At 53.6% G+C, this 18,702-nt stretch overlaps 12 non-coding genes and 1 pseudogene across 12 annotated transcripts; all 13 read left to right on the top strand.

Moving 5' to 3' along the window:
• The first annotated feature begins 1,240 nt into the window (after positions 1-1,240).
• Positions 1,241-1,456, top strand: LOC149279857 (small nucleolar RNA U3). Its single transcript, XR_016278518.1, has one exon. It is a non-coding gene; the product is annotated as a small nucleolar RNA U3 (small nucleolar RNA).
• A 535-nt stretch (positions 1,457-1,991) lies between these two features.
• On the top strand, positions 1,992-2,155 carry LOC149279858 (U1 spliceosomal RNA). Its single transcript, XR_016278528.1, has one exon. It is a non-coding gene; the product is annotated as a U1 spliceosomal RNA (small nuclear RNA).
• An 889-nt stretch (positions 2,156-3,044) lies between these two features.
• On the top strand, positions 3,045-3,260 carry LOC149279859 (small nucleolar RNA U3). The gene has a single exon (XR_016278519.1). It is a non-coding gene; the product is annotated as a small nucleolar RNA U3 (small nucleolar RNA).
• A 535-nt stretch (positions 3,261-3,795) lies between these two features.
• Positions 3,796-3,959, top strand: LOC149279860 (U1 spliceosomal RNA). The gene has a single exon (XR_016278539.1). It is a non-coding gene; the product is annotated as a U1 spliceosomal RNA (small nuclear RNA).
• An 889-nt stretch (positions 3,960-4,848) lies between these two features.
• Positions 4,849-5,064, top strand: LOC149279861 (small nucleolar RNA U3). Its single transcript, XR_016278510.1, has one exon. It is a non-coding gene; the product is annotated as a small nucleolar RNA U3 (small nucleolar RNA).
• A 535-nt stretch (positions 5,065-5,599) lies between these two features.
• On the top strand, positions 5,600-5,763 carry LOC149279862 (U1 spliceosomal RNA). Its single transcript, XR_016278354.1, has one exon. It is a non-coding gene; the product is annotated as a U1 spliceosomal RNA (small nuclear RNA).
• An 890-nt stretch (positions 5,764-6,653) lies between these two features.
• LOC149279863 (small nucleolar RNA U3) lies at positions 6,654-6,865 on the top strand. The gene has a single exon (XR_016278521.1). It is a non-coding gene; the product is annotated as a small nucleolar RNA U3 (small nucleolar RNA).
• Positions 6,866-8,374: 1,509 nt separating this feature from the next.
• LOC149279864 (small nucleolar RNA U3) lies at positions 8,375-8,590 on the top strand. The gene has a single exon (XR_016278366.1). It is a non-coding gene; the product is annotated as a small nucleolar RNA U3 (small nucleolar RNA).
• Positions 8,591-10,129: 1,539 nt separating this feature from the next.
• On the top strand, positions 10,130-10,345 carry LOC149279865 (small nucleolar RNA U3). Its single transcript, XR_016278511.1, has one exon. It is a non-coding gene; the product is annotated as a small nucleolar RNA U3 (small nucleolar RNA).
• A 535-nt stretch (positions 10,346-10,880) lies between these two features.
• Positions 10,881-11,044, top strand: LOC149279866 (U1 spliceosomal RNA). The gene has a single exon (XR_016278260.1). It is a non-coding gene; the product is annotated as a U1 spliceosomal RNA (small nuclear RNA).
• Positions 11,045-11,933: 889 nt separating this feature from the next.
• LOC149279867 (small nucleolar RNA U3) lies at positions 11,934-12,149 on the top strand. Its single transcript, XR_016278516.1, has one exon. It is a non-coding gene; the product is annotated as a small nucleolar RNA U3 (small nucleolar RNA).
• A 1,539-nt stretch (positions 12,150-13,688) lies between these two features.
• Positions 13,689-13,904, top strand: LOC149279868 (small nucleolar RNA U3). Its single transcript, XR_016278364.1, has one exon. It is a non-coding gene; the product is annotated as a small nucleolar RNA U3 (small nucleolar RNA).
• A 4,507-nt stretch (positions 13,905-18,411) lies between these two features.
• LOC149279869 (U1 spliceosomal RNA) lies at positions 18,412-18,537 on the top strand (annotated as a pseudogene).
• The last annotated feature ends 165 nt before the right edge of the window (positions 18,538-18,702 follow it).

Consider the following 18,702-nt stretch of genomic DNA (forward strand, 5'->3'; position numbering starts at 1 on the left):
CTTTGGAACCAGCTTTTCAGATTTGTGCATTGAAGAAAACAGTAAGCAGATTTCCATCAGCTTTATTTGCTACTATGCTAATCAACCAGGAGGCTGTTAGATTCCAAATGGACTGTGGAGCAGACTGTAATGTCATACCTGAAAGGTTGGTAAAAGACAAATCCAAAATAGTACCATGTGATAAGTTGCTACGGATGTACAATAAGAGCACATTGAAACCAGTAGGGTTATGTAAACTCAAAATAAGAAACCCATGCAATCAGAAATTGTATCAGGGCGAGTTTCTCGTAATTGACACGGATGTGTGTCACCCTATACTGGGAAGTAGAGCTATACAGGCAATGGGACTGATCTCGGTACAGCACCAAAATATCCTGAATGTGGAACAAGATGGTGACCTACCACATGCCGCTGCGTGGGGTTGGCCAGCCATCAATAAAGAGTATGCAGAGTGGGCTGTCAAGAAGGAAAACTGAAATTGGAAGTGGATGATCTTGTACAGCCTGTTAGACTTCCAAAAAGAAAGGTTTCTTTGTCGTTACTTAAACACCTTAGAGAGGAACTTACCTGTTTAGAGAATCAGGATATTATTACCCCTGTAGAGAGAAGCACAGACTGGATTAGCAGTATGCCGTTCGCTTTTCTTTCCTCTCTTTCCCGGGAACTCGCACCTGGGCTTGCCCTTCCAGAAGCACGCACCGCCTAGCCTCTCGTGTTAATGACGCTTTATGCTTTGCCAGGAACCGCCTCCGTTATGGTTAGGGAAAAGGGTACCGCCCCAGACTCTTTGCGGCCTCATCAGGTGTTGCTCCTGCGTCAGAGACAATATATCTGCATAAGCCCCACCCCTGGGAGGTCTTAAATGTTAAACGTGTGGTCTCATCACTCACGCTTCTCTGGTTGGTTTTTTTTCCTTCTTGCTTTTCCAAAGCATGCTTAAACGCCATCACAGAGCGTCCTCGGTCAAGCTGCTGATGTTGATGTTCTGCGCTGCCTCGCAGCCTGCCTTGGATGTAATGTATGTTCAGTGGTTGAATAAACGCAATCTAGCCTATTTCACGCATTGACTTCTAAGAAAAGCGTTACGAATTGTTTTTTTTTTGTTTGTTTTCATAAGATTCATGCATTGCAAAGTCTTCTTCTCTTTCGGAGTTGTGCGAATGTCTTAACTTTAGTTTGTCGCTGCAAGCTATATAGCGATGCCTTTAGGTGGGACGGTGTCTCTCGCAGAGCGGACGTCAAGACTGTACTTTCAGGGATCGTTTCTATAGTGCCCGACCGGAGAAATGTGCTTGGAAGTGGTCAGGCTCGGTAACCACGATGAAGAGCTCGCGTGCGTTCCCCTGAGCGCGAAGCGAGTATCAAGCGCCGTGGCTAACGGCTGCTTGTTGCTTTTGATGACTGGTCCTTTCTTCGCGAGAGCAGGTTAGGAGGGGGAACGTGCAAGCTGAGTGGTTACTTCTCGTAGCGACGCGTTGAGCTGTGCTTTCTGCGGATACAGCCTTAATTGTGTTTGTTGGCCTCTTTCGAGGGCCTTCCTTCTATGCCGTCGTACTAGCTTTCAAGGCAGGCCTACTCTTAACAGGATAGACACCTCGCGAGGGGCTTAATGTTGCCTATGTTTCATGAGCCTTTAATGGAAACGTTCTACGTGCCAACATCAAATGATAGCCAAGTCCTGTTGCCCGGCTCGTGCTTTAAGGTCGCCAAGGGGTAAATGCACCTTCCCCGCCGCGAGGTCCTGCTGATGGGCGGTGCTACCGCGTGCAAATTTTTGTGCTGCAAAGCACTCTGGGAATGCTGGATTTTACAAGCGCAGCTTAACACGGGAAGATTTTTCCCTGAAGGGCAACAATGAGGAATTTCCTGTGTGCAGGCACCTTGTCCAAGCAGCTGTTCTGCACAGAGCCAAGTGTTAGAGCAGAAACCCCCACCACGACTTTAGCGAGGGGTGTGGAAGTGGCGCCCCCCACCATCTTCTATGGCAGCTCATACTTACCTGGCAGGGGAGATACCCTGATCACGAAGGGGGTTCTCCCAGGGTGAGGCTCAGCCATTGCACTCCGGCTGTGCTGACCCCTGCGATTTCCCCAAATGCGGGAAACTCGACTGCATAATTTCTGGTAGTGGGGGACTGCGTTCGCGCTTTCCCCTGATCATCCCGGTTTAACGATAGAGCCTGCAGTATCTCTGGTATCAGCTGGTGGTTTTCCAGGCGTGGCCCTTGCCGCTACCTCCTAAGGGGGCTGCTCTAGCGCCTTGAGGCGTGCCTCCTCCGCCTCACCCCGTCTGCTCATCCGCTGGGTTAGCTGGCTTTGCCGCTTCCGACCCAGCCTGCGCTCGGCGCCTCCTAGGCCGGGAGGAAGCTCCTTCGCCCTGTCTCTTCTGATGCTCTTGAAAGGCTGGCGACCGCCGCCCAGCCGCCTCCACTCCTGCCGTTGGCTTTTCTTTCCTCTCTTTGCCGGGAACTCGCACCTGGGCTTGCCCTTCCAGAAGCACGCGCCGCCTAGCCTCTCGTGTTAATGACGCTTTATGCTTTGCCAGGAACCGCCTCCGTTATGGTTAGGGAAAAGGGTACCGCCCCAGACTCTTTGCGGCCTCATCAGGTGTTGCTCCTACGTCAGAGACAATATATCTGCATAAGCCCCACCCCTGGGAGGTCTTAAATGTTAAACGTGTGGTCTCATCACTCACGCTTCTCTGGTTGGTTTTTTTTCCTTCTTGCTTTTCCAAAGCATGCTTAAACGCCATCACAGAGCGTCCTCGGTCAAGCTGCTGATGTTGATGTTCTGCGCTGCCTCGCAGCCTGCCTTGGATGTAATGTATGTTCAGTGGTTGAATAAACGCAATCTAGCCTATTTCACGCATTGACTTCTAAGAAAAGCGTTACGAATTGTTTTTTTTTTGTTTGTTTTCATAAGATTCATGCATTGCAAAGTCTTCTTCTCTTTCGGAGTTGTGCGAATGTCTTAACTTTAGTTTGTCGCTGCAAGCTATATAGCGATGCCTTTAGGTGGGACGGTGTCCCTCGCAGAGCGGACGTCAAGACTGTATTTTCAGGGATCGTTTCTATAGTGCCCGACCGGAGAAATGTGCTCGGAAGTGGTCAGGCTCGGTAACCACGATGAAGAGCTCGCGTGCGTTCCCCTGAGCGCGAAGCGAGTATCAAGCGCCGTGGCTAACGGCTGCTTGTTGCTTTTGATGACTGGTCCTTTCTTCGCGAGAGCAGGTTAGGAGGGGGAACGCGCAAGCTGAGTGGTTACTTCTCGTAGCGACGCGTTGAGCTGTGCTTTCTGCGGATACAGCCTTAATTGTGTTTGTTGGCCTCTTTCGAGGGCCTTCCTTCTATGCCGTCGTACTAGCTTTCAAGGCAGGCCTACTCTTAACAGGATAGACACCTCGCGAGGGGCTTAATGTTGCCTATGTTTCATGAGCCTTTAATGGAAACGTTCTACGTGCCAACATCAAATGATAGCCAAGTCCTGTTGCCCGGCTCGTGCTTTAAGGTCGCCAAGGGGTAAGTGCTCCTTCCCCGCCGCGAGGTCCTGCTGATGGGCGGTGCTACCGCGTGCAAATTTTTGTGCTGCAAAGCACTCTGGGAATGCTGGATTTTACAAGCGCAGCTTAACACGGGAAGATTTTTCCCTGAAGGGCAACAATGAGGAATTTCCTGTGTGCAGGCACCTTGTCCAAGCAGCTGTTCTGCACAGAGCCAAGTGTTAGAGCAGAAACCCCCACCACGACTTTAGCGAGGGGTGTGGAAGTGGCGCCCCCCACCATCTTCTATGGCAGCTCATACTTACCTGGCAGGGGAGATACCCTGATCACGAAGGGGGTTCTCCCAGGGTGAGGCTCAGCCATTGCACTCCGGCTGTGCTGACCCCTGCGATTTCCCCAAATGCGGGAAACTCGACTGCATAATTTCTGGTAGTGGGGGACTGCGTTCGCGCTTTCCCCTGATCATCCCGGTTTAACGATAGAGCCCGCAGTATCTCCGGTATCAGCTGGTGGTTCTCCAGGCGTGGCCCTTGCCGCTACCTCCTAAGGGGGGATGCTCTAGCGCCTTGAGGCGTGCCTCCTCCCCCTCACCCGTCTGCTCATCCGCTGGGTTAGCTGGCTTTGCCGCTTCCGACCCAGCCTGCGCTCGGCGCCTCCTAGGCCGGGAGGAAGCTCCTTCGCCCTGTCTCTTCTGATGCTCTTGAAAGGCTGGCGACCGCCGCCCAGCCGCCTCCTCTCCTGCCGTTGGCTTTTCTTTCCTCTCTTTGCCGGGAACTCGCACCTGGGCTTGCCCTTCCAGAAGCACGCGCCGCCTAGCCTCTCGTGTTAATGACGCTTTATGCTTTGCCAGGAACCGCCTCCGTTATGGTTAGGGAAAAGGGTACCGCCCCAGACTCTTTGCGGCCTCATCAGGTGTTGCTCCTACGTCAGAGACAATATATCTGCATAAGCCCCACCCCTGGGAGGTCTTAAATGTTAAACGTGTGGTCTCATCACTCACGCTTCTCTGGTTGGTTTTTTTTCCTTCTTGCTTTTCCAAAGCATGCTTAAACGCCATCACAGAGCGTCCTCGGTCAAGCTGCTGATGTTGATGTTCTGCGCTGCCTCGCAGCCTGCCTTGGATGTAATGTATGTTCAGTGGTTGAATAAACGCAATCTAGCCTATTTCACGCATTGACTTCTAAGAAAAGCGTTACGAATTGGGTTTTTTTTGTTTGTTTTCATAAGATTCATGCATTGCAAAGTCTTCTTCTCTTTCGGAGTTGTGCGAATGTCTTAACTTTAGTTTGTCGCTGCAAGCTATATAGCGATGCCTTTAGGTGGGACGGTGTCCCTCGCAGAGCGGACGTCAAGACTGTACTTTCAGGGATCGTTTCTATAGTGCCCGACCGGAGAAATGTGCTCGGAAGTGATCAGGCTCGGTAACCACGATGAAGAGCTCGCGTGCGTTCCCCTGAGCGCGAAGCGAGTATCAAGCGCCGTGGCTAACGGCTGCTTGTTGCTTTTGATGACTGGTCCTTTCTTCGCGAGAGCAGGTTAGGAGGGGGAACGCGCAAGCTGAGTGGTTACTTCTCGTAGCGACGCGTTGAGCTGTGCTTTCTGCGGATACAGCCTTAATTGTGTTTGTTGGCCTCTTTCGAGGGCCTTCCTTCTATGCCGTCGTACTAGCTTTCAAGGCAGGCCTACTCTTAACAGGATAGACACCTCGCGAGGGGCTTAATGTTGCCTATGTTTCATGAGCCTTTAATGGAAATGTTCTACGTGCCAACATCAAATGATAGCCAAGTCCTGTTGCCCGGCTCGTGCTTTAAGGTCGCCAAGGGGTAAATGCTCCTTCCCCGCCGCGAGGTCCTGCTGATGGGCGGTGCTACCGCGTGCAAATTTTTGTGCTGCAAAGCACTCTGGGAATGCTGGATTTTACAAGCGCAGCTTAACACGGGAAGATTTTTCCCTGAAGGGCAACAATGAGGAATTTCCTGTGTGCAGGCACCTTGTCCAAGCAGCTGTTCTGCACAGAGCCAAGTGTTAGAGCAGAAACCCCCACCACGACTTTAGCGAGGGGTGTGGAAGTGGCGCCCCCCACCATCTTCTATGGCAGCTCATACTTACCTGGCAGAGGAGATACCCTGATCACGAAGGGGGTTCTCCCAGGGTGAGGCTCAGCCATTGCACTCCGGCTGTGCTGACCCCTGCGATTTCCCCAAATGCCGGAAACTCGACTGCATAATTTCTGGTAGTGGGGGACTGCGTTCGCGCTTTCCCCTGATCATCCCGGTTTAACGATAGAGCCCGCAGTATCTCCGGTATCAGCTGGTGGTTCTCCAGGCGTGGCCCTTGCCGCTACCTCCTAAGGGGGCTGCTCTAAGCGCCTTGAGGCGTGCCTCCTGCGCCTCACCCCGTCTGCGCATCCGCTGGGTTAGCTGGCTTTGCCGCTTCCGACCCAGCCTGCGCTCGGCGCCTCCTAGGCCGGGAGGAAGCTCCTTCGCCCTGTCTCTTCTGATGCTCTTGAAAGGCTGGCGACCGCCGCCCAGCAGCCTCCTCTCCTGCCGTTGGCTTTTCTTTCCTCTCTTTCCCGGGAACTCGCACCTGGGCTTGCCCTTCCAGAAGCACGCGCCGCCTAGCCTCTCGTGTTAATGACGCTTTATGCTTTGCCAGGAACCGCCTCCGTTATGGTTAGGGAAAAGAGTACCGCCCCAGACTCTTTGCGGCCTCATCAGGTGTTGCTCCTATGTCAGAGACAATATATCTGCATAAGCCCCACCCCTGGGAGGTCTTAAATGTTAAACGTGTGGTCTCATCACTCACGCTTCTCTGGTTGGTTTTTTTTCCTTCTTGCTTTTCCAAAGCATGCTTAAACGCCATCACAGAGCGTCCTCGGTCAAGCTGCTGATGTTGATGTTCTGCGCTGCCTCGCAGCCTGCCTTGGATGTAATGTATGTTCAGTGGTTGAATAAACGCAATCTAGCCTATTTCACGCATTGACTTCTAAGAAAAGCGTTACGAATTGTTTTTTTTTTGTTTGTTTTCATAAGATTCATGCATTGCAAAGTCTTCTTCTCTTTCGGAGTTGTGCGAATGTCTTAACTTTAGTTTGTCGCTGCAAGCTATATAGCGATGCCTTTAGGTGGGACGGTGTCCCTCGCAGAGCGGACGTAAAGACTGTACTTTCAGGGGTCGTTTCTATAGTGCCCGACCGGAGAAACGTGCTCGGAAGTGGTCAGGCTCGGTAACCACGATGAAGAGCTCGCGTGCGTTCCCCTGAGCGCGAAGCGAGTATCAAGCGCCGTGGCTAACGGCTGCTTGTTGCTTTTGATGACTGGTCCTTTCTTCGCGAGAGCAGGTTAGGAGGGGGAACGCGTTGAGCTGTGCTTTCTGCGGATACAGCCTTAATTGTGTTTGTTGGCCTCTTTCGAGGGCCTTCCTTCTATGCCGTCGTACTAGCTTTCGAGGCAGGCCTACTCTTAACAGGATAGACACCTCGCGAGGGGCTTAATGTTGCCTATGTTTCATGAGCCTTTAATGGAAACGTTCTACGTGCCAACATCAAATGATAGCCAAGTCCTGTTGCCCGGCTCGTGCTTTAAGGTCGCCAAGGGATAAATGCTCCTTCCCCGCCGCGAGGTCCTGCTGATGGGCGGTGCTACCGCGTGCAAATTTTTGTGCTGCAAAGCACTCTGGGAATGCTGGATTTTACAAGCGCAGCTTAACACGGGAAGATTTTTCCCTGAAGGGCAACAATGAGGAATTTCCTGTGTGCAGGCACCTTGTCCAAGCAGCTGTTCTGCACAGAGCCAAGTGTTAGAGCAGAAACCCCCACCACGACTTTAGCGAGGGGTGTGGAAGTGGCGCCCCCCACCATCTTCTATGGCAGCTCATACTTACCTGGCGGGGGAGATACCCTGATCACGAGCCATTGCACTCCGGCTGTGCTGACCCCTGCGATTTCCCCAAATGCGGGAAACTCGACTGCGTTCGCGCTTTCCCCTGATCATCCCGGTTTAACGATAGAGCCCGCAGTATCTCCGGTATCAGCTGGTGGTTCTCCAGGCGTGGCCCTTGCCGCTACCTCCTAAGGGGGCTGCTCTAAGCGCCTTGAGGCGTGCCTCCTCCGCCTCACCCCGTCTGCTCATCCGCTGGGTTAGCTGGCTTTGCCGCTTCCGACCCAGCCTGCGCTCGGCGCCTCCTAGGCGGGGAGGAAGCTCCTTCGCCCTGTCTCTTCTGATGCTCTTGAAAGGCTGGCGACCGCCGCCCAGCAGCCTCCTCTCCTGCCGTTGGCTTTTCTTTCCTCTCTTTCCCGGGAACTCGCACCTGGGCTTGCCCTTCCAGAAGCACGCGCCGCCTAGCCTCTCGTGTTAATGACGCTTTATGCTTTGCCAGGAACCGCCTCCGTTATGGTTAGGGAAAAGGGTACCGCCCCAGACTCTTTGCGGCCTCATCAGGTGTTGCTCCTACGTCAGAGACAATATATCTGCATAAGCCCCACCCCTGGGAGGTCTTAAATGTTAAACGTGTGGTCTCATCACTCACGCTTCTCTTGTTGGTTTTTTTTCCTTCTTGCTTTTCCAAAGCATGCTTAAACGCCATCACAGAGCGTCCTCGGTCAAGCTGCTGATGTTGATGTTCTGCGCTGCCTCGCAGCCTGCCTTGGATGTAATGTATGTTCAGTGGTTGAATAAACGCAATCTAGCCTATTTCACGCATTGACTTCTAAGAAAAGCGTTACGAATTGTTTTTTTTTGTTTGTTTTCATAAGATTCATGCATTGCAAAGTCTTCTTCTCTTTCGGAGTTGTGCGAATGTCTTAACTTTAGTTTGTCGCTGCAAGCTATATAGCGATGCCTTTAGGTGGGACGGTGTCCCTCGCAGAGCGGACGTCAAGACTGTACTTTCAGGGATCATTTCTATAGTGCCCGACCGGAGAAATGTGCTCGGAAGTGGTCAGGCTCGGTAACCACGATGAAGAGCTCGCGTGCGTTCCCCTGAGCGCGAAGCGAGTATCAAGCGCCGTGGCTAACGGCTGCTTGTTGCTTTTGATGACTGGTCCTTTCTTCGCGAGAGCAGGTTAGGAGGGGGAACGCGCAAGCTGAGTGGTTACTTCTCGTAGCGACGCGTTGAGCTGTGCTTTCTGCGGATACAGCCTTAATTGTGTTTGTTGGCCTCTTTCGAGGGCCTTCCTTCTATGCCGTCGTACTAGCTTTCGAGGCAGGCCTACTCTTAACAGGATAGACACCTCGCGAGGGGCTTAATGTTGCCTATGTTTCATGAGCCTTTAATGGAAACGTTCTACGTGCCAACATCAAATGATAGCCAAGTCCTGTTGCCCGGCTCGTGCTTTAAGGTCGCCAAGGGATAAATGCTCCTTCCCCGCCGCGAGGTCCTGCTGATGGGCGGCGCTACCGCGTGCAAATTTTTGTGCTGCAAAGCACTCTGGGAATGCTGGATTTTACAAGCGCAGCTTAACACGGGAAGATTTTTCCCTGAAGGGCAACAATGAGGAATTTCCTGTGTGCAGGCACCTTGTCCAAGCAGCTGTTCTGCACAGAGCCAAGTGTTAGAGCAGAAACCCCCACCACGACTTTAGCGAGGGGTGTGGAAGTGGCGCCCCCCACCATCTTCTATGGCAGCTCGTACTTACCTGGCGGGGGAGATACCCTGATCACGAAGGGGGTTCTCCCAGGGTGAGGCTCAGCCATTGCACTCCGGCAAATGCGGGAAACTCGACTGCGTTCGCGCTTTCCCCTGATCATCCCGGTTTAACGATAGAGCCCGCAGTATCTCCGGTATCAGCTGGTGGTTCTCCAGGCGTGGCCCTTGCCGCTACCTCCTAAGGGGGCTGCTCTAAGCGCCTTGAGGCGTGCCTCCTCCGCCTCACCCCGTCTGCTCATCCGCTGGGTTAGCTGGCTTTGCCGCTTCCGACCCAGCCTGCGCTCGGCGCCTCCTAGGCCGGGAGGAAGCTCCTTCGCCCTGTCTCTTCTGATGCTCTTGAAAGGCTGGCGACCGCCGCCCAGCAGCCTCCTCTCCTGCCGTTGGCTTTTCTTTCCTCTCTTTCCCGGGAACTCGCACCTGGGCTTGCCCTTCCAGAAGCACGCGCCGCCTAGCCTCTCGTGTTAATGACGCTTTATGCTTTGCCAGGAACCGCCTCCGTTATGGTTAGGGAAAAGGGTACCGCCCCAGACTCTTTGCGGCCTCATCAGGTGTTGCTCCTACGTCAGAGACAATATATCTGCATAAGCCCCACCCCTGGGAGGTCTTAAATGTTAAACGTGTGGTCTCATCACTCACGCTTCTCTTGTTGGTTTTTTTTCCTTCTTGCTTTTCCAAAGCATGCTTAAACGCCATCACAGAGCGTCCTCGGTCAAGCTGCTGATGTTGATGTTCTGCGCTGCCTCGCAGCCTGCCTTGGATGTAATGTATGTTCAGTGGTTGAATAAACGCAATCTAGCCTATTTCACGCATTGACTTCTAAGAAAAGCGTTACGAATTGTTTTTTTTTGTTTGTTTTCATAAGATTCATGCATTGCAAAGTCTTCTTCTCTTTCGGAGTTGTGCGAATGTCTTAACTTTAGTTTGTCGCTGCAAGCTATATAGCGATGCCTTTAGGTGGGACGGTGTCCCTCGCAGAGCGGACGTCAAGACTGTACTTTCAGGGATCGTTTCTATAGTGCCCGACCGGAGAAATGTGCTCGGAAGTGGTCAGGCTCGGTAACCACGATGAAGAGCTCGCGTGCGTTCCCCTGAGCGCGAAGCGAGTATCAAGCGCCGTGGCTAACGGCTGCTTGTTGCTTTTGATGACTGGTCCTTTCTTCGCGAGAGCAGGTTAGGAGGGGGAACGCGCAAGCTGAGTGGTTACTTCTCGTAGCAACGCGTTGAGCTGTGCTTTCTGCGGATACAGCCTTAATTGTGTTTGTTGGCCTCTTTCGAGGGCCTTCCTTCTATGCCGTCGTACTAGCTTTCGAGGCAGGCCTACTCTTAACAGGATAGACACCTCGCGAGGGGCTTAATGTTGCCTATGTTTCATGAGCCTTTAATGGAAACGTTCTACGTGCCAACATCAAATGATAGCCAAGTCCTGTTGCCCGGCTCGTGCTTTAAGGTCGCCAAGGGGTAAATGCTCCTTCCCCGCCGCGAGGTCCTGCTGATGGGCGGTGCTACCGCGTGCAAATTTTTGTGCTGCAAAGCACTCTGGGAATGCTGGAATTTACAAGCGCAGCTTAACACGGGAAGATTTTTCCCTGAAGGGCAACAATGAGGAATTTCCTGTGTGCAGGCACCTTGTCCAAGCAGCTGTTCTGCACAGAGCCAAGTGTTAGAGCAGAAACCCCCACCACGACTTTAGCGAGGGGTGTGGAAGTGGCGCCCCCCACCATCTTCTATGGCAGCTCATACTTACCTGGCAGGGGAGATACCCTGATCACGAAGGGGGTTCTCCCAGGGTGAGGCTCAGCCATTGCACTCCGGCTGTGCTGACCCCTGCGATTTCCCCAAATGCGGGAAACTCGACTGCATAATTTCTGGTAGTGGGGGACTGCGTTCGCGCTTTCCCCTGATCATCCCGGTTCAACGATAGAGCCCGCAGTATCTCCGGTATCAGCTGGTGGTTCTCCAGGCGTGGCCCTTGCCGCTACCTCCTAAGGGGGCTGCTCTAGCGCCTTGAGGCGTGCCTCCTCCGCCTCACCCCGTCTGCTCATCCGCTGGGTTAGCTGGCTTTGCCGCTTCCGACCCAGCCTGCGCTCGGCGCCTCCTAGGCCGGGAGGAAGCTCCTTCGCCCTGTCTCTTCTGATGCTCTTGAAAGGCTGGCGACCGCCGCCCAGCCGCCTCCTCTCCTGCCGTTGGCTTTTCTTTCCTCTCTTTCCCGGGAACTCGCACCTGGGCTTGCCCTTCCAGAAGCACGCGCCGCCTAGCCTCTCGTGTTAATGACGCTTTATGCTTTGCCAGGAACCGCCTCCGTTATGGTTAGGGAAAAGGGTACCGCCCCAGACTCTTTGCGGCCTCATCAGGTGTTGCTCCTACGTCAGAGACAATATATCTGCATAAGCCCCACCCCTGGGAGGTCTTAAATGTTAAACGTGTGGTCTCATCACTCACGCTTCTCTGGTTGGTTTTTTTTCCTTCTTGCTTTTCCAAAGCATGCTTAAACGCCATCACAGAGCGTCCTCGGTCAAGCTGCTGATGTTGATGTTCTGCGCTGCCTCGCAGCCTGCCTTGGATGTAATGTATGTTCAGTGGTTGAATAAACGCAATCTAGCCTATTTCACGCATTGACTTCTAAGAAAAGCGTTACGAATTGGTTTTTTTTTGTTTGTTTTCATAAGATTCATGCATTGCAAAGTCTTCTTCTCTTTCGGAGTTGTGCGAATGTCTTAACTTTAGTTTGTCGCTGCAAGCTATATAGCGATGCCTTTAGGTGGGACGGTGTCCCTCGCAGAGCGGACGTCAAGACTGTACTTTCAGAGATCGTTTCTATAGTGCCCGACCGGAGAAATGTGCTCGGAAGTGGTCAGGCTCGGTAACCACGATGAAGAGCTCGCGTGCGTTCCCCTGAGCGCGAAGCGAGTATCAAGCGCCGTGGCTAACGGCTGCTTGTTGCTTTTGATGACTGGTCCTTTCTTCGCGAGAGCAGGTTAGGAGGGGGAACGCGCAAGCTGAGTGGTTACTTCTCGTAGCGACGCGTTGAGCTGTGCTTTCTGCGGATACAGCCTTAATTGTGTTTGTTGGCCTCTTTCGAGGGCCTTCCTTCTATGCCGTCGTACTAGCTTTCGAGGCAGGCCTACTCTTAACAGGATAGACACCTCGCGAGGGGCTTAATGTTGCCTATGTTTCATGAGCCTTTAATGGAAACGTTCTACGTGCCAACATCAAATGATAGCCAAGTCCTGTTGCCCGGCTCGTGCTTTAAGGTCGCCAAGGGATAAATGCTCCTTCCCCGCCGCGAGGTCCTGCTGATGGGCGGCGCTACCGCGTGCAAATTTTTGTGCTGCAAAGCACTCTGGGAATGCTGGATTTTACAAGCGCAGCTTAACACGGGAAGATTTTTCCCTGAAGGGCAACAATGAGGAATTTCCTGTGTGCAGGCACCTTGTCCAAGCAGCTGTTCTGCACAGAGCCAAGTGTTAGAGCAGAAACCCCCACCACGACTTTAGCGAGGGGTGTGGAAGTGGCGCCCCCCACCATCTTCTATGGCAGCTCGTACTTACCTGGCGGGGGAGATACCCTGATCACGAAGGGGGTTCTCCCAGGGTGAGGCTCAGCCATTGCACTCCGGCAAATGCGGGAAACTCGACTGCGTTCGCGCTTTCCCCTGATCATCCCGGTTTAACGATAGAGCCCGCAGTATCTCCGGTATCAGCTGGTGGTTCTCCAGGCGTGGCCCTTGCCGCTACCTCCTAAGGGGGCTGCTCTAAGCGCCTTGAGGCGTGCCTCCTCCGCCTCACCCCGTCTGCTCATCCGCTGGGTTAGCTGGCTTTGCCGCTTCCGACCCAGCCTGCGCTCGGCGCCTCCTAGGCCGGGAGGAAGCTCCTTCGCCCTGTCTCTTCTGATGCTCTTGAAAGGCTGGCGACCGCCGCCCAGCAGCCTCCTCTCCTGCCGTTGGCTTTTCTTTCCTCTCTTTCCCGGGAACTCGCACCTGGGCTTGCCCTTCCAGAAGCACGCGCCGCCTAGCCTCTCGTGTTAATGACGCTTTATGCTTTGCCAGGAACCGCCTCCGTTATGGTTAGGGAAAAGGGTACCGCCCCAGACTCTTTGCGGCCTCATCAGGTGTTGCTCCTACGTCAGAGACAATATATCTGCATAAGCCCCACCCCTGGGAGGTCTTAAATGTTAAACGTGTGGTCTCATCACTCACGCTTCTCTTGTTGGTTTTTTTTCCTTCTTGCTTTTCCAAAGCATGCTTAAACGCCATCACAGAGCGTCCTCGGTCAAGCTGCTGATGTTGATGTTCTGCGCTGCCTCGCAGCCTGCCTTGGATGTAATGTATGTTCAGTGGTTGAATAAACGCAATCTAGCCTATTTCACGCATTGACTTCTAAGAAAAGCGTTACGAATTGTTTTTTTTTGTTTGTTTTCATAAGATTCATGCATTGCAAAGTCTTCTTCTCTTTCGGAGTTGTGCGAATGTCTTAACTTTAGTTTGTCGCTGCAAGCTATATAGCGATGCCTTTAGGTGGGACGGTGTCCCTCGCAGAGCGGACGTCAAGACTGTACTTTCAGGGATCATTTCTATAGTGCCCGACCGGAGAAATGTGCTCGGAAGTGGTCAGGCTCAGTAACCACGATGAAGAGCTCGCGTGCGTTCCCCTGAGCGCGAAGCGAGTATCAAGCGCCGTGGCTAACGGCTGCTTGTTGCTTTTGATGACTGGTCCTTTCTTCGCGAGAGCAGGTTAGGAGGGGGAACGCGCAAGCTGAGTGGTTACTTCTCGTAGCGACGCGTTGAGCTGTGCTTTCTGCGGATACAGCCTTAATTGTGTTTGTTGGCCTCTTTCGAGGGCCTTCCTTCTATGCCGTCGTACTAGCTTTCGAGGCAGGCCTACTCTTAACAGGATAGACACCTCGCGAGGGGCTTAATGTTGCCTATGTTTCATGAGCCTTTAATGGAAACGTTCTACGTGCCAACATCAAATGATAGCCAAGTCCTGTTGCCCGGCTCGTGCTTTAAGGTCGCCAAGGGATAAATGCTCCTTCCCCGCCGCGAGGTCCTGCTGATGGGCGGTGTGACAGAACCCTCCATCACTGGGGTCCCTGGAGAGGCCTGAGAGCCAGCCTCCTCCCTATCGACTATGGGCCCAGGCCTTGTAGAGACTTCTGTGTGTGGATACAGGGGTTCAGTCTGCTGATGTACCCCATGTTTTAGCACTCAGAGTCTCAGAACTGTAACGTCAGCTGGACATCCTGTGGTAGGAAGAAGGCTGATTATCTGTACATTGTTAATTGTATAGGTGTGAAGTGTTTCCCCTGTTATTGTGTGAGTTAGCCCTTGTCTTAAGACCCCCTGTAGGTATGACTAGGTGTCACTGCTGCATACCTAATTATCCATTACATAACAGGTAGCTGTTAATCCTGTGAGCTCCTGTTATCCCTGTGTCCTGGCCATTGTCTGTCTCAAGCCGATTATATGTCTATCGTCATTCCACGTCTACGTCCCCAGTTAATGTCATTATTTATGTCTCGTGTCATCCTGTCCTTCCCCCAGATATTGTGTTGCAGGATTTGATCTAATTACTTCCTTCCTGACATGGTAATTGGATCATGTGATATTTGTCTTGCCCCTTTTCTACTTGTGTATATATAGTTCTGTATTTGGCTTTAATAAATGAGTCCTGTTTTCACCTCAACATGAGTGTTGCCTGATGTTTGGGGTGGGCTGTAGCCACACTGTGTAGCTAAGCTTCGGATAGCCACAGTGCCAATGCGGCTTCGGTGCAGCGACGTCCCTCCTTCTATCTACAACGCTGGTTCTGCCTGGTGCTGAAGGGGTTACTTGTTGGTGTCCCGTCAGGAGGAAGCAACGTTTGGCGGGAGTACCCAGTCGGGGTACAGGTCGGTCCCGTCACATTGGTGGCAAGCGGTGGGATGCTTCCTTAAAGAAATTTGTTATGGTCTGATTTCCGGGGCCGGAAGTTTCCTCTTTCACACCGGAGCGGGGACATCCAAAGCACCAGGATTGGTCACCCTTCGGGCAGAGAAGGAGCAACGCCAGGATCCTCAGCTATGGAACTGGAGTTCAGATGGCGTATGCAGGAGGCATGGGCCCAACACAACGGACCTGTATCGGCTGAGGACGAGCTGCGGTGGAGTGATCATATCCGTCGGCAACTCTGGTGGGAGACTCTGCGATGGGAACAGGAATACTTGGGTAAGTGCCTCCCAACCAGCAAGGACATTTACTGGTTCCAGCTGGAGGCACGAATGCCATTGCTGGGAGAGCAGCCCAAAGAGGAATGGGTGGCAGAGTTAGAGGTGCTGGTCCAGACAGAGCTGAGGTTGGACGATGGATATCGGGCTCTGCGGTGGTACGCAGCACAGCTATGCCCGGGGCTGGAGGATAAAGGTCCTACAGAGGGCTATGGCTTCGGCGGCCCGGGATTACTATTGGAAAGCATAGAAAAGGATCCCGACTTCGGAAGTACATCGGAGTGTCGGGGGGAAGACATCCAGGAGCGCAGGGCAGAGGCTATCCGATATGTGGCCGAGCTGTGGGCTGACCTGGATTATTTGGTCACACAAGAATGGGAACTGGAACAGGCATATCAAGAGTTGTTCGACCATGTTCAGCAGTATGCCCCAGTATCCATGGATTTTGTTGACTGTTTATACGAGGATGGTAACTCAGGATGGGTACATGAGGCTGCGGTCTTCACACCGGGGTCCTCCGAATGCTGGGTAGTTCGCCCAGATCCATACCCCTCAGCTGAAGCGCTGACAACAGGGTGGAGAGCCCCTGGCTTCTGCCCCGCACCTGCAACAGGAATCCAGGGAGATGCGGCAGCCGGCCCATCTCCCCAGCGGAAGCAGGAGCACGAGGGAGTGGAGGGTATCGTCCCTCCTCCCCAGCGGCTGTTGGATGACCCGGGAGACAGCGCAGCCGGCTCATCTCCCCAGCGGCGGATCCCAGTTGAGGGAGCTGAGGGTATCGTCCCTCCTCCCCAGCGGCTGACGGATGACCCGGGAGACGACACAGCTGGCCCGTGTTCCCAGCAACAGAAGGAGCCTCAAGGAGGGGGTGCAGGTGGCATCCCTCCCCAGCGGCCAAGTGAGTGCACAGGAGATGGCGCAGACGGCCAGTCTCCCCAGCAGCAGCTCACAACTCTGGGAGCGGAGGAACCTGTTCTCCCTCCCCAGCGGCATATCCCAGCTGAGGGAGCTGAGGGTGTCGTCCCTCCTCCCCAGCGGCTGACGGATGACCTGGGAGTGGAGGGTACCGTCCCTCCTCCCCAGCGGCCGTTGGATTACCCAGGACACAGTGCAGCCGGCTCATCTCCCCAGCGGCAGATGGAGCACCAGGGAGGGGATGCAGGCGGCATCACTCCCAAGCAGGTGGGTGAGTGTCCAGGAGATGACGCAGCTGGCCAGTCTCCACAGCGGCAGCTCACAACTCTGGGAGCGGAGGAACCTGTTCTCCCTCCCCCGCATCAGATCCCAGTTGAGGGAGCTGAGAGTGTCGTCCCTCCTCCCCAGCGGCTGACGGATGACCTGGAAGACAGCGCAGCCGGCTCATCTCCCCAGCGACAGATCCATATTGAGGGAGCCAAGGGTGTCGTCCCTCCTCCCCAGCGGCTGACGGATGACCCGGGAGATGGCACAGCCGGCCCATGTTCCCAGCAGCAGAAGGAGCATCAAAGAGGGGGTGCAGGTGGCATCACTCCCCAGCGGCCAAGTGAGTGCACAGGAGATGGCGCAGGCGGCCAGTCTCCCCAGCAGCAGCTCACAGATTCGGAAGTGGAGGAACCTGTCCTCCCTTTCCAGCCCCAGACCCCAGTTCAGGGAGCCAAGGGTGTTTTCCCTCCTCCCCAGTGGCGCACAGATGACCTGGGAGATGGCGCTGCCAACCCATCACCACAGCGACAACAGGAGCCCCAGGGAGAAGATGCAGGCATCATCACTCCCCAGCGACTGGGAAGATTCCAGAGAGAAGGTGCTGTAGGCACTTCTCTCCAGCGGCAGTTGTATTTTTCTGGAGAGTCAGAGGTGGGGCGGGGGAGTGCTGCTCTTGGAGGGGCAGATTATTTGGGGCACCAGTTTCGGGAGGGCATTGATGGGCTAAGTGAACTAACTGACTACGGAGTCAACCCGTTTGGGGTTTCCTCCTGTGTCAGTCCTATTTGGAAGGGGGAGAAGTGTGACAGAACCCTCCATCACTGGGGTCCCTGGAGAGGCCTGAGAGCCAGCCTCCTCCCTATCGACTATGGGCCCAGGCCTTGTAGAGACTTCTGTGTGTGGATACAGGGGTTCAGTCTGCTGATGTACCCCATGTTTTAGCACTCAGAGTCTCAGAACTGTAACGTCAGCTGGACATCCTGTGGTAGGAAGAAGGCTGATTATCTGTACATTGTTAATTGTATAGGTGTGAAGTGTTTCCCCTGTTATTGTGTGAGTTAGCCCTTGTCTTAAGACCCCCTGTAGGTATGACTAGGTGTCACTGCTGCATACCTAATTATCCATTACATAACAGGTAGCTGTTAATCCTGTGAGCTCCTGTTATCCCTGTGTCCTGGCCATTGTCTGTCTCAAGCCGATTATATGTCTATCGTCATTCCACGTCTACGTCCCCAGTTAATGTCATTATTTATGTCTCGTGTCATCCTGTCCTTCCCCCAGATATTGTGTTGCAGGATTTGATCTAATTACTTCCTTCCTGACATGGTAATTGGATCATGTGATATTTGTCTTGCCCCTTTTCTACTTGTGTATATATAGTTCTGTATTTGGCTTTAATAAATGAGTCCTGTTTTCACCTCAACATGAGTGTTGCCTGATGTTTGGGGTGGGCTGTAGCCACACTGTGTAGCTAAGCTTCGGATAGCCACAGTGCCAATGCGGCTTCGGTGCAGCGACGTCCCTCCTTCTATCTACAACGCTGGTTCTGCCCGGTGCTGAAGGGGTTACTTGTTGGTGTCCCGTCAGGAGGAAGCAACGTTTGGCGGGAGTACCCAGTCGGGGTACAGGTCGGTCCCGTCACAGGCGGTGCTACCGCGTGCAAATTTTTGTGCTGCAAAGCACTCTGGGAATGCTGGATTTTACAAGCGCAGCTTAACACGGGAAGATTTTTCCCTGAAGGGCAACAATGAGGAATTTCCTGTGTGCAGGCACCTTGTCCAAGCAGCTGTTCTGCACAGAGCCAAGTGTTAGAGCAGAAACCCCCACCACGACTTTAGCGAGGGGTGTGGAAGTGGCGCCCCCCACCATCTTCTATGGCAGCTCATACTTACCTGGCGGGGGAGATACCCTGATCACGAAGGGGGTTCTCCCAGGGTGAGGCTCAGCCATTGCACTCCGGCTGTGCTGACCCCTGCGATTTCCCCAAATGCGGGAAACTCGACTGCGTTCGCGCTTTCCCCTGATCATCCCGGTTTAACGATAGAGCCCGCAGTATCTCCGGTATCAGCTGGTGGTTCTCCAGGCGTGGCCCTTGCCGCTACCTCCTAAGGGGGCTGCTCTAAGCGCCTTGAGGCGTGCCTCCTCCGCCTCACCCCGTCTGCTCATCCGCTGGGT

This window comes from Sceloporus occidentalis, unplaced genomic scaffold, assembly GCF_023333645.1.
Source record: "Sceloporus occidentalis isolate IW3139 unplaced genomic scaffold, rSceOcc1.0.p SCAF_160, whole genome shotgun sequence".
NCBI classification, from domain to species: Eukaryota; Metazoa; Chordata; class Lepidosauria; order Squamata; family Phrynosomatidae; genus Sceloporus; species Sceloporus occidentalis.